The sequence below is a fragment of the Equus przewalskii genome, chromosome 2 (assembly GCF_037783145.1).
Source record: "Equus przewalskii isolate Varuska chromosome 2, EquPr2, whole genome shotgun sequence".
NCBI lineage: Eukaryota > Metazoa > Chordata > Mammalia > Perissodactyla > Equidae > Equus > Equus przewalskii.
In genome coordinates, this window is record NC_091832.1 from 81,764,833 (window position 1) to 81,779,153 (window position 14,321).

The following is a 14,321-nucleotide window of genomic DNA, read 5'->3' on the forward strand; positions in this document are numbered from 1 at the left end:
TTCATAAGCTGTAGATGCAGTACAGCCAGCTACTGGTGCTCATTGGAGAAAGGGGGATGTTGCTCAAGGAGATATTATCATCTTCATTATTATTACTTCCACCAAGAAGACACTTTATCTACCAAGCTGTTAATTCAAGAAAGGCTTTCTTAGTTGAAACGGATTCCTATCTTTTTGTACCAGATTCTTAAAATAAAGGTATACCCCCAGAGAATGTGTATTTGGAATTCCAAGGGGTTTTCTAGTTAAAATTTACTCTGCCATCTTTTAAAACAAATGAGTTCGGTTGCACAAATACATTCATGCCAAACCATTTCTAAAAGAAATGCACTTCAAGCTTCATAGATCATATTCGAGTTTTTATTCCAGTATTAGATGTCATTGTAAATCACAGAAAGAGGAGAGGCAAAAAAGTTTGAGCTATTGTTTCACATTGCAGAAAATGTTATTTTTTTTTCTAATTCCAGTTTAATTGAAATTATTTACCAAGGTAAATATATTTACCATGCAGGAAAATGTTTCAAGATACAGGTAGGGGGAAACACATAAATTTTTCTCAATCAGACTATTGAGCAGGATCTTTGGCAAGTCTCCTGGAAAAAAACATATTAACCTTCTGTTTTTCAGAGGCTGGTTATCCAGGTCTGTCTTCTTGCTCCTACTATCGACTGATCAAAGTCAGAGAGAAGCTGGGTGAGTCAGGAGCTTGCAGGGTCCTTCTCAGTCCTTGCTTCTGGTACATTTGCCTTTTCAGCTTCACATCTATTAAAGGGTATTCCTTCATGAGTTATTTTATGTGGCATAGCCTAAAACCTCAGCACCCAGTAAGCAACATTCTCATCCTCTTACGGATAACGCTAGCTCTGCAAATCCAGAAATAAGTGATATTAGAAAGAAAAAAGTAAAACAGAAAATTTACATGCAATTAAGGACCCGAAGTCCAAATGGCTGGTTTTGATTAACATGTCCCCTTTTCCTAATGCTAATTCATTTGTTCACTTATTGGATTTCAAAATTGCACCCTATGCCCTCCAGCCTCGGCAAACAAAGACATAATTTAAAATACCAAGACACAAATGTGCTATTTATTACGGTGTAAAAGAGCTATTATTACAGTGACATTTTTTTTCTTCAGGAAACTAGCTCTTTTCAAGTTATTTACCATGTTGTCAAGTATTACCATCATTAATAATGATAATGATAATCATTGAGAACTAGCAATGTGCTGAGGGATAAATAGAGCACAGAGCTAGGCATGGTCCCAACCTCATGAAACAATGGTGATTTTGTTTCACCCCAGATTTCACAAAGTGAGGATGGCAGCTATCAGGAAAGTCTTTACCCATTATCCTCCCTCATCTTTTCAGTTTCAAAACTCCCTTTTGCAATTCCTTGTGCACACAAAGGGTGTGAATTCACTGCCGCCTCCTTATACGTGACCAGGCATGTGTGTGCCCCAATCCTTGCAGTTCTTCAGGCTGGCACTAACTGCCAGATTCCCCCCCACACTGAGTGGGACTGGATGTGAGTACCACTGGATGTGCTATTAGTGGAATCTGTTATCAAGTCACAAGACAAGATGCCAGTCTGGCACTATTCTGCAAACTGGAAGTGCATGGGGGAAACACAGACCCCCTGTCTGACGATGAATAGCTAAGCTGTGAAACCAACTGACTGGGCACCTACTAGAAACTAGCCTGTCAATAGGATTGCACTGCATGAGACAGAGCATCATGTGTTCGTCTGTCTGTCTATTTGCACACATGTGCTTCCTTCAGCTTCATAAATGCATGTGGAAGTATATAAGGAAAGTAAACGATAACTGAGATTCTCGGGCAGTATCTCGCTTGGATCAATGTGTTCTGATAACATTCTGAATATCAATCTAAGTGAAACATTAAGGGCAAGAGTAGAAATTGTATAACAGCTCTTTTCTAAGGAGTAATCTCTTTGGATAATTTATTCTCACTATTTTCATGGATGTGTAGGATGAAATGTGTAATTTATTTGTATCACATCACAGAATTTGACTTAATACAAAGTTAAAAGTACACCCCTCCCCCAAAATGTCAATGCTCTTCATCCCAAGATTCTGAAGCTTTATTTTGAACATGAGGACTATGGTTGTGGAAGATAAGCAGTAGCCTTTCTTATTTCCTTCTGCTCCTTCCTTGGTTCAGCTTCTACAGAACAGAGGTCAGAAAGGAAACCAAGCAATGCTGGTGGAGGGAAACACTCGTGGAAGCACCCTATTTGGTGACATTTCGGTTTCCTGGCTCCATTTCCTATTTATCCCACTTCTTGGCCACCTATAGACTCTAATCACAGAGGATGAGAGGAGGATCCTCATACGCATGTGCACACACACACACAAACCTCTAAAACATAAGCTTTTCTGAAGGCCACAAGCAGAAATCATTTAACAAGAAGGAAAGTGAGTACTCATCCTCTTAGCCCTAATTTCTACTCAGTCATTCAGTTTTCAAAACCCTTCTTTTCCTAGGCAGTAGATAGAGACACAGACACACTACACATACTTACAAACACTATGTACAGAGAACACGCACACATGCTAAAGATCAACTGCAGCTCTTGAGAAAAAACATATTATTCTGAGATCCAAACACAGCCTTAGCTTTTGTATAATTATCTCAGTGGGAGTTACCTGTGTGTATCAAAGGGTGAAATTTGGTCTAGGCTAATTAAGTTTGCTTTCCTTTTGTCATTTAGACACATAGAGTTGTATTTCCAAAATACGTTGATCATGTTTTTAAGAAAGAATTTTTCTTACATACACTTATAAGTTAAAAGTGCTATGGATAAGGACTTGGTTGTCAATAGTTCTCAATTTTTTTCTTCACTGGGAGTTACAGACCGGTATCAGATTATTTCTGAGACAGATGTTTTCCTTCAATTTTTAGAAAAGGGAGAAGGTGGAAGCAATATTGAGCTTTTTATTTAAATGACCTGAGATCTGTGCCTTTAAACTTCAATTACAGACCACAGATTTGCTGCTGAACCTTCTGTAAACCTATCAGTTAAAAGCCTGTGTAGTTTTATGGCATGTCACCTCCAGCCTCTGATTAGCAAATTGCAGGCCAAGCTAAAACACTTAAGCAGTGCTGCCGCTTGTCTCATTTTGGAGGACTAGATCATTACAGTTTAGTAATTTAGATAAATCCTTGCACTCTATACTTCTTCCCTCTGTAGAGATCTGTTGCACAGAGAAGGCACTCAGGGACAAATTACACACTACGTTTTCCTTATGAGAAAATGCCAAAGAAATTTGCACTGATGGAATTTATGAGGGGTTTATTGCATTCACTATCTGAAATTACCTTGTTCATTTACTCATTTATGGATTGTCTCCTCCTCTAAAATGTAAGCTCCATGAGATCACAGACCTCATCTGTCTTGAGCGTTGCTATATCTCCAGATCACTGTTCGGAGTTCAGCAAATATTTGTTGAATGGATAGATTCATTCATTCATCCACTCCTCAAATATTATAGGTGAGAAAAATAAGTCCCATGCCTTCAAGAGGTTCACAGTCTTTTACAAGAGACACAAACACTAAACCACAACAATGCAAGAACATGAGCCTAGGGGAGGGTAGCAAACATGAGATATTACCTTTAAAAACAGAAGCTACTGGGGCCGGCCCGGTGGCGCAGCGGTTAAGTTCGCACGTTCCGCTTCTCGGCGGCCCGGGGTTCGCTGGTTCGGATCCCAGGTGCCGACATGGCACTGCTTGGCAGCCATGCTGTGGTAGGCGTCCCACGTATAAACTAGAGGAAGATGGGCACGGATGTTAGCTCAGGGTCAGGCTTCCTCGGCAAAAAGAGGAGGACTGGCAGTAGTTAGCTGAGGGCTAATCTTCCTCCAAAAACAAAAACAAAAAAAACAGAAGCTACGTATTACCTCCATGTATCATATATATGCTATGCTACAAACACAGATATACTCACTGTATTACCCCCCACTGATTAGTTATTCATTCAACAAATATTCATTGAGCACTTGGGCAATGCTGCCCTCCTTATAATTTGGAACCACTCCAGAGCATGAAGCTGGCAGTCCCAAGCCAGAGGGAGCTTAGTGTCAAAGGCAAGCTGGGGTAAAGTCGGGGCTGGTGAGTGGCTTAGGAGGTCTCCACAGTCAATCTAGTCATTGGTTGGGGTAGGCAACTAGTATCAGAATATTAGAAGTCAGGAGGGCAAAGTTCAATACTTTCTATAAGTTCTCAGTTTGGGCACCAAATGGAAAGGCCATACTGTCTGAAGCTATTTGGGGATGCCCACAAGGTCAGGAAGGCTGATTAGGAGATAACACACCCCGCCTCTTCCCCTTGTTGTTTCCCAATTTAGGGCTTCTACTTTTCAGGGCAGAATCAGGACTTGGCCCAGAGCCCTGACATCAGAATGTCTTCGAATGTTCTCACTCTAGCCATCCCTGGCTTAAGGACCTTTGGGACCAGGGACACAGGACTGGAGGCCCTTTAGATAATGAGCCACCCAATGCCAGGACAAGTCATCTCTATTTATTATGTGCAACTTTATTTTAGCACACAAATTAAATTACATCTGTGGCTTTATTTGGACTCAATGCATGGTTGAAACAGTTGCTTTATTATTCAGTAGCTAATAACAATAATAATAGCTAATATTTACTGAGTGGTGATTATGTGCCAAAACTCCATTCTAGACATTTTCCATTGACTAACTTACTTAATACTCATAACCACTCTTTAAGGTAGCTACTGTTACTATCCCATCTTACAGATGAGGAAACAGACCCAAAGAGGTAGAGTAATTTGCCCCAAATCACAAATCTTAAATGGTATGATAAGACAGAACCCAGACAGCCTGGCTCCAACCAGCAGACACCTAACCACTGATAATTGCTACAAGGATTGAATGCCAGCTATGTGCCAGGGGCTTTACGTTTGTTTCTATCTCTGTAAGTCTATTTCATATAACAACACTGTAAGGTAGGCTTTATGTTCCTCATTTTGCAGACAAAGACATTTATGGATGGCCCAGAAAATTCTGAAATCAGGGTGTAAACCTTGTCTGTCTGTCTGTCTCAAAGGCCTGCGCACCATCCACTGCCCAGAGCTTCCTCTGTGACCTTCCTTTCCACTGACCTTGAATAGTATCTTACCTGACTCTTGTTTTTTCTATTCTTGCTTTATTTAGCTTGCCCTGGTCAAAAAGAGCAACAAGAAGTCCTAATTAAGTCTCATTAGCAGGTTCTGTTGTATTTTCTGAGAGTTATAATGTTTCACATTAACATACCACTATACATCTTTCCAATAATGTTCATTTACATGCCTTCGTTTGATTGTCCCAATAACCTAAGCTATAAAAGGTGGGCATTATTGTCCCTTATTTCTGAAATGAGTATGCGTTGAGAGAGAGAGAGTGAATAACACTCCCAAGGGGCTTGCACCTGGTCCTGCTCTACTCTCATTTACTCGCCTTTGTTTCTACTTTGTGTAAACATCCTGAAGCAAAGTTTGATAGGTGGGAGAATCAGACCAACAAAAGGAAATCTGTCTCTCATCTCAGAGGGACCATATGGATTTCTATGTTAGCTTCCCTACCTGCCATAAAAACATCTGAAAAGAGATCAGAGCATTCCAGTTAAATACAGAGGACTGGACACATGTATTTACCATTACTCCTTCTTGAAATTATATAAAAATGACAGAAAATGCCTAAGCAGAGCATAAACCCACAATAACAAAGATACTGAAAGAGGAGATCAATCTAAGAGGCCCAACATCTGAAAAGTAGGAGCACTGGGAAGAGAGAACAGAGAATTACCAAAAAACTAATTCAAAATTTTTATCCAGAACCGAATGGTAGAAATTTTAGATTGAGCTAGTCAATGGAACACCCAGCTTAATAGATTTTTAAAAATCTACATAAAGAGACATTGTTATGAGATTTTGGAACACTAGGAAGAAAGAGAAGATCCAAAAAGCATCCAAAGAAAAAAAGCAGACAACATAAAAGGGTTGAGAAGCAGATTGGCATAGCACTTCTCAATAGTAACACTGAAAACTAGAATGGAACAATGTCTTTATAAAGTCTAGAGGAAAAAGAAAAAAAAATCTGGAGGAAATTATTTCCAGCCTAGAACTTTAAGCCCATCCAAATTATCAATCAAGTATGAGGTTAGATCAAAGATGCTATCAGAGATGCTTCTCAAAAAGATTTACTGCTAATGTGTCCTTTCTCAAGAAGCTACAAGAGAATACGCCTTATGAAACAAGGAAACAAATCAAGAAAGAAGACATAGGATGGGATCAAGGAAATACGAGATGCAAAACATTTCACCAAGTGAAGGAAATCCCCAGGATAATGATAGGATTGTTCGAGAAGACAGTTCTGTATCAGGACCAGGGAGCAACCAGCCCAGATCAGAACAACAGGAAACAGAGGATCCCAGAAGCATGTCTCTAAAACAAAGGTGAAATTGATAGATAAATATATGTTTGGCTGTACTGAGATGCAATTTACACTTAAATTAAGAGCTCAGGAATAAATTAGGGATGTATAAAACTAAGCAAAGGAAAACGTAATTCAGTCAAAATTAAAAATTAAAAAAACGATATGTAACTACAATATACTACATAACACAACTTTGATTCATATTGATATGCTCATAACAATATAAACATTGAGTATTGAGTGAATAAGATTATGACAATTATATTGCAAGAATGGGTGAAGGGAATGGGAATGGTATTTGCATAAGGCTGCAAGAGAGGCAAACTTCTCATTTTCCATAGTAAAATAAACAGATAATATTTAAAACAAGAAAAGAATTAGCAGCACAATGTTGTTGTTTTTGTCTGAATATGAAGGTAAATGCTGGGGAAACAGATAAAAGAGTTAAAAATAGTTACCTCTAGGAAATGGGAATCGGGATGAGTTAGAAGATGGTCAGAGGACACAGTTCTTTTTAGAAACTATGACAGAAATGTTGTTAGCTTCGATTCTTCCCTTTTTCCTTGGTAATAGAATCTCAATTTTATTCAGGAGAGCAGCGTGCCCAGATCAAACGCCACGTTCCTCAGTCACTCTTGCAGCTCAAGTGGCAATGTGACTTCATTCTGGCCAATGAGACGTAAGCAGAAGTGTTGAGTATGACATGGCTTTTGTCCTTCCCTCTTTCTTCCTTCCGTTGCCTGGAATGCAGACATGAATGGCTGGAGCTTATTGTGACTAAGGCCAGAGAAGCAGAAAGCTAGAAGGAGCTTATCTTTCTGATAACTTCAGGAACTGCCAAACAAGCCCTGGGCTATCTAGCACTAGACAGCTTTTACTATGAAAGAATAAACCTTATATATTTAAGACACCGTTATTTTGGATTTCTGTTAAATGGAGCTGAAACTAATTCTAACTAGTACATATATTTTAAGTATCTGCCTGGCTTATTAAACCATGTATGTGTGCCCTGGATAAAAATTAAAACTGAAAGAAGGGAAGGTCAGCAAATGCATGAAGAAAAGGGCTGCCAGATCCACACTTTGGAAAATTTCTTTAGGACCCTGAATGTCCACCTGAGGAATGATGCTCCTTCCTCACAGACCTCATTGCTAAAGGTGTGTCTGAGACGAAGAATACACTGGATGGAACTTACGACAGATGAGACATTACAGAAAGTAAGATTAGTGGTTTGAAGAAATAGTAATAAAAACTATCCAAATAAAAATGCACAAAGAAAAAGGAAATTTAAAAAATGAAAAGACTCTCAGGAAGCTGTGGGATGTCATTAAGGGGCCTAATATCTATGAAACTGGAATCCCTGAAGGAGAGGAGGGGAGAAGGAGGAGGTGAACAAAAAAAATATTTGAAGAAATAATAGCTGAAAATTTTCCGTATCTGGTAAAACCTATAAATCCACAGATCTAAGAAGATAAATACATCTCAAGTACAAGGCACAGCAAATAAAATTGCTCAGAGCCAGTGATAAAGAGAAAAATCTTAAAATCAGCTAGAGAAAAAAACTGTCAGTCTAGAATTCTACACTCAGCAAAAAAAAATTGATAATAATATTTAATAATAAAGGCAAAATAAAGCCTTTTTTGTTTACATGGAAATGCTGCAATCATTCCTCATCAGCTGACCTGGACTATAAGAAAGGGTAAAGGAAGTCCTTCAGGCAGAAGGAAAATGATAACCAATGGAAATATGTATCTACACAAAGAATCAAGGAGTGCTGGAACTAGTAACTAAATGGGTAAATATATATAAACATACTTTCTCCTTAAGATTAAGAACAAAGCAAGAATGTACATTCTCATGACTTCTGTTCCGATTTGTCCTAGAATTTCTAGTTGGTGCAATAAAGCAAGACAAAAATGTGTCTGGAAAGGGAAAAAGTAAAACTGATTTTATTTGCAGACAACATGATTGTCCATGTAGAAAATCTGATGGAATCTACAACAAAGCTAATAAACTAATAAATGATTTTTAGTAAGTTTGTAGAATGCAATATGCAAAAAAATCAGTTATGTTTCTACATACTAGTGACAAACTATCCAAAATTAAAACAATATCATTTACAATAGCACCAAAAATATAACATAATTAGGGATAAAGCTGACAAAATTCTACCAGACATGTACACTGAAAACATTGCTGAGAGAAATTAAAGAACTAAATAAAGACTCAATATTGTTAAATGTCAGCAGTCCACAAGTTTATCTACAGATTCAATGCAATCTCAATCAAAATCCCAACAATGTCTTTTGTAGAAATTGACAAACTGATTCTAAAATTTATATGGAAACACAAAGGACTTAGAATAGCCAAAACAACTTTGAAAAAGAAGAACAAAATTGGAGAACAAAAACCAATGTCAAGGTTTATTATAAAGCTATAATAATCAACACAGTGTTGTACTGATGTAAAGACAGACATAAAAGTCACTAGGACAAAATGGAGTCCAGAAATAGATCCACATATACATAAACAACTTATTTTTTTACAATGATGCAAAAACAATTCTGCAGAAAAACAATAGTCTTTTCCACAAATGGTGCTGGAACAATCAAATATCCATTAAAAAAGACAAGACCTTTGATCCATACCTTACACCATACACAAAAATTAACTCAAAATGTATCATAGACCAAAATGTAAAACCTAAACTATAAAACGTCTAGAGGAAAACATATGAGATAATCTTTGTGACTGGTTCCCAATTCATAATTTTGGAGTCCATCTTTTATAATGCAAAAAACCTTGTGCACATGCAGGCTGACATCTGACTTTCATCACATTGACCTAGAAAGGGAGAGTGGAATATGAGGAACCCATACAGTTAGAATAACTCTGCCTCTGATCCAGAAACCTCATTTTTGCTCTCAGGAATATACACACACACACACACACACACGCACATCCCATCTCAGGTAACTCAATCATTCTCATGGTCTTAACCATCACTTGTCTTCTTATGACTCCCAAATTTATATTTCCAGTCTAGCCTCCTTGGTGGATACTTAGATCTCCCACTGACATCTTGAGCTCAAAGTGTCCAAAAGTGCACTTAGTATCCTCTCCCACACATCTGTTTATTTTCCTAAGGAGGCATCATCTCCACTTAGTCACGAATGCCAGAAACCTGGTGATCACCAAACACATGTGACAGTACAGGAGAGGCAATATTCACATGTAAGTTCAATGTTTGTAGCCAGAATGACTCAGAGTGGTTTATTATTAACAGGAAAAAGTCCAGGGACAGAACATTACATCCAGGAGGCAAGATGCTGAGATTGTGGACATGTTGATTTCAAGGTGCTGACAGGGCATCCAGGTGGAGATTTCCAGCAGTCAGTTGGAAACGCCACTGTACATGACAGATTGCTGATCTTGGTTACAGAAATGAAAGTTCAAGAGCTTTTCTGAAAAGTTTAAGCTGTGGTTTGACAGGAATCATACTGTTTGTAAGAGTGAAAACATTCAGAAGCATTCAGCTGTGGAGGACAGACCATAGGGAGGAAGAGAAAGAGAAGAACATTGAGGAGAAAAAGGTGTGGCATTTGGAATATGCTTTTCTGGCCAGTTAAAGGACAGGCAGCACCAGTCCAAATTTTTGTGGAGGTCCTTTACTAGAGAGTTCTTGAATATATGACTTCTTTCTCCTCTGCCTGACAAAATCTCTTTCCTCTATTTCCAGCTCCCTCTCTTACCCGATTTTTTTCCAGTCTGGGAGTGCCTGCATGAGGGAAGGCAGCGTCCATGACAAAGGCCTGGCTGTAGGTTTTTCACTCCACTGCTTTAGGAAGGCAGACAGTAAGGAATAGGTTAGCCGGAAAAATCTTAAGGGTCTGGCTGCCCTTTTTGATTTGTGCATTAATGCTATGGGGTTGACAGCCTGCCTGAGAGACGCTGAAGGGATGTGTGTTCTGCATGTCTGAAATTTATTCCTTTGGCTCTGTAAGATGTGACACTGCATAATGCCCATGAAGAAGTAATTTTGATCCTGTGACTATGTTGGCAAAAGTTCCAGAAAGACATATGGACATAGTCTTCTGGACATTTGTAGAAGAGCCTTCCCTTAGGGGCTGCCTTTGCACGCTTGCTTTCCCTTCCAGGCTTATGGCTCTCACCTTAGCTTTATTCTGTTTTTGCTTAGGAGATAAAAAGCTAAATTGTATTCAACTGAAGGAACTAAAAATATTAATGTAAGAGCAAGTCATCATTATGACACATATCAATTTCTCACCTCTGAGGCAGTGCACAGAAGCAGGACTCTGGCTATCAACCCAGCCATGATCAGGAAAAAAGAGGTCTGGGTGTATCTTGGTACGCACTCTGAAAATATGAGTCTTCACCATGCTGGGGGGCCAGCATCTTCATCTATAAATTTACGAAGAGGTGACAGAAACAAAAAAGTCTTCCTAGGAATGATAACTTGCTTAAATATTACTCTGCAACAAGCTGTTCTGTATCTAGGATCCTATATTTCAGGGATATTTGAGGAATTGCTTATTTCTCACTGGAACACATTTCAGTCTGTATACATTTTTATTTCAAAATAGTTAGGATAGTACAATAAATCCAGCTGTTTCCCCTAGGTTTCTGTGCATGCTTGAGAAGTAACCACTTGTTCAATTCAAACTTTATTTACAGCATTCGTTTAATTCTGATCTTTGTTTCTCTCCTCAAAGAGTCTGACTAATATGGTGATAGAAAAAACTCAGATAATACCAAAGCCCAGCCCCCAGTCCATGGAAAATTACTATGTCCTGCTCTGAAAGTTGCCTTTTAAAATTAGCTCCCAGAAGAATGCCAGTTAAGAGGTCTGCCAGGAGCCAACATTTATTCACTTACTAGTGTTTTATAAATCCTCTTCGAGAAACTCCTTTGGAGCTATACTACCGGGAAAAGGAGAAAGAGACCGAAACTGTGGAGACCGCGGTTCCCCAGGGTATGAGGTCTTCTTTCCTTAGGCTTAAGTGATTGCCCCCCAAGGAGGCATTCAAAATCACCTTGCTAAAAAATTGCCTTGGCTAATGGCCAGCCTTAAAGGGACAAGTTATTTATCTCAGTGGTCACTACACTATCAAAGCCTAAGCAAATGATTGTTCTATGAACCTATGCAGAGCAATTGAGTAATCACACACTCTTCTGTATTCCTACACATTATGCTTATAGATGAAGCCAGTCTTACAGAATCTGATTATAGACTCAGAGAATTACGGATCTTGAAAATGGCACCAGAGGTCATCTGATCCAGCCTCCTGAGCCTCAAAGCTAGTGGATAGTAAGTTGCAGGGGCACACGGACACTAGCAGGCTATCAGGACCTTAGATGGTATTTGATTCATGCACAAAATTCCCCTGCACATGTCTAAGGTAGACTAGAGGGATGTGCGTTTGGCATGTCGATGGCTGTCTTCACATGGCTGAAAACAAGACTGCTAATAGGTTCTCAGTTTTACCCAACTGGACAAACTTTTTTTCTTAGTTCTAGTACAAACAAACAAACAAACAAACAAATAAACCAGGAAACGGCTGATTGCTCTTATTTGGGTGAGATATTCCCTTCCCCCAGGAACCAATGTACCATGGCTCTGTGTGTATGTTCTTGTGTGTGTAGAGTAGACCTGGCTTCATGGGCATGCAACCTGTGTAATCACACAAGGACCTATGCTTAGAAGAGTCCCATGCTGGCTTAATGCTCTGCTGTTGCCATCTAGAAATTCTTAATAATTTTTGAACAAGTGATTCTGCACTTTAATTTGTACTGTATCCCATAAATTATGTAGCCAGCCCTGGCATGGAGTCCTAGATCAGCTTGGCAATCTCTAACATAGTCATATGGATAGAGTGGGCGGAGAAGGGGAAATAATTTGCAGGAGCAGTGGGGAGATGGTGGCCAGCACAGCTAGCATAACTCTGAGAACTGAAAGGACATGAAACATGAAATGTATGGTTCTTGTCCTCAAGAATCTCAGTCTAGTGGGGCAGATTCTCTTTTCAAAAGTTTGTCTTTGCAATACCCACATATCCAAATGAATATAGTTATCTTGAGTGGGAATGGGAACATCTGACTGCTGTAAGAAAGTGGAGGTTCCTCAAGAACTAAAAATAGAACTACCATATGATCCAGCAATCCCACTTCTGGGCATATATCCAATGAAAACAAGATCATTATCTTGAAAAGATATCTGTACTCCCATGTTCATTGAAGCATTATTCACAATAGCCAAATTATGGAAACAACTTAAGGGCCCACTGATGGATGAATGAATAAAGAAAATGTGGTATATATATATACAATAAAATATTATTCAGCCTTAAAATAGAAAGAAAAAGTCCCGTCATTTGCAACAACATGGATGAACCTGGAGGGCATTAGACTAAGTGAAATAAACCATGCAAAGAAAGACAAATACTGCATGGTATCACCTACACGTGGAATTTTAAAAAAAGAAGTTGAACTCACAAAAACAGAGAGTAGAAAGTGGTTTCCAGGGACTTAGGAGTGGAAGAAGTAGGGAGGTTGGAAAAAACGTACAAACTTTCAGTTATAAGATGAATAAGGTCTGAAGATCTAGTGTATAACATGGTGACTGTAATTGATAATTGTATAATTGAAATTTGCTAAAAGAGTGGAGCTTATATGTTCTCACCACCCCAACCCCTCGAAAAGTAAATATCTGAGGTGATGGATGTGTTAATTAATTGGATTGTGGGAATCCTTTCATAATGTATATGTGTATCAAATCATCATGAGGTACACTTTCGATATCTTGTAATTTTATTTGTCAATTATACCTCAATAAAGCTGAAATTTAAAAAAACACAAGGAGAATGTCCACCTTTGCTTTTAACATCACAAAAACTAGTGTTTATAAAATTATAAGCTAGTCTCTGATTACACATGGAATTAAGAGTCTCTCGTACAACAAGAGTGACGCCACTCTAGCAGCAGTGACTTACTATTACAGGCTGTTAAAAAATATTCTTTCTACCAAAATCCCTAAAAAATAGCAAAAAGTAAGCCTTAAAATGGTGCCTGTAGCCTAGGAAGGACTCAATGAATAGATGGAGAAGAAAGCTGAGCAAACAAGAGAAAGAAGGAACAGAGAGAAGGAGGGAGATAAGTTGGCTATGCTCAGTTTTTCAAGACAGTCAAGTTGCCCAGGAAGACGATGGATGGAAATCATTAATATAAAGGGTAAGCCATAGCTACAGCAATAAATTTTATGAAATGTTAATTGGGTTTACTCTCAGAACTCTTCCTTTCATTATTATGTTTAACACCAAACACTAAAAATTTAATCAGGAAATTCCATCTGGCCAAGAATTTTAATTTATAAAATTCCTTTTGCTTCTGAAGATTAAAAGCAATTCTCTGAGTGAACTGAGCATTCTAAGAGAGCCCCACACAGCCCTGAACAAAGACCCTAGAGTGTCATTTCCTTTTATATTGTAACATCTTAGAGTCAATTACAATCTATAAATAAACTTGCATTTTACAGAAATGGCTCTACAAAAAGCACCATGCTGGAATTCAATACACCAGGCTATTTTTAAAAGTGTTTTGATTTTTAAAAATTAATTATAGGCTCTAGATAACACAAGACTTATAACTTGGCTTACTACAAGTTTTAGGTTGCTTAACAACTCTTTAAAACAATTCTTCTACATCTGTGCTTTATGTTAAGTGTAAGTCATGCGGCCGGCCCTGTGGCCAAGTGGTTAAGTTTGTGTGCTTCGTTTCGGTGGCCCAGGGTTTCGCTGGTTCAAATCCTGGGCGCAGACATGGCATCGCTCATCAGGCCACGCTGAGG

At 38.6% G+C, this 14,321-nt stretch overlaps 1 long non-coding RNA gene across 2 annotated transcripts; it reads right to left on the reverse strand.

Annotated features, from left to right (window-relative positions):
* Positions 1–346: 346 nt before the first annotated feature.
* Positions 347–7,197, reverse strand: LOC139082059 (uncharacterized). 2 transcript variants are annotated; one of them, XR_011537753.1, is made up of 3 exons: positions 6,916–7,197; positions 3,633–3,787; positions 347–762 (listed from the first exon to the last, which is right to left on the reverse strand). It is a non-coding gene; the product is annotated as an uncharacterized lncRNA (long non-coding RNA). The 2 variants fall into 2 exon arrangements; XR_011537752.1 differs by having other exon boundaries at positions 347–863; positions 6,916–7,101.
* Positions 7,198–14,321: the final 7,124 nt, after the last annotated feature.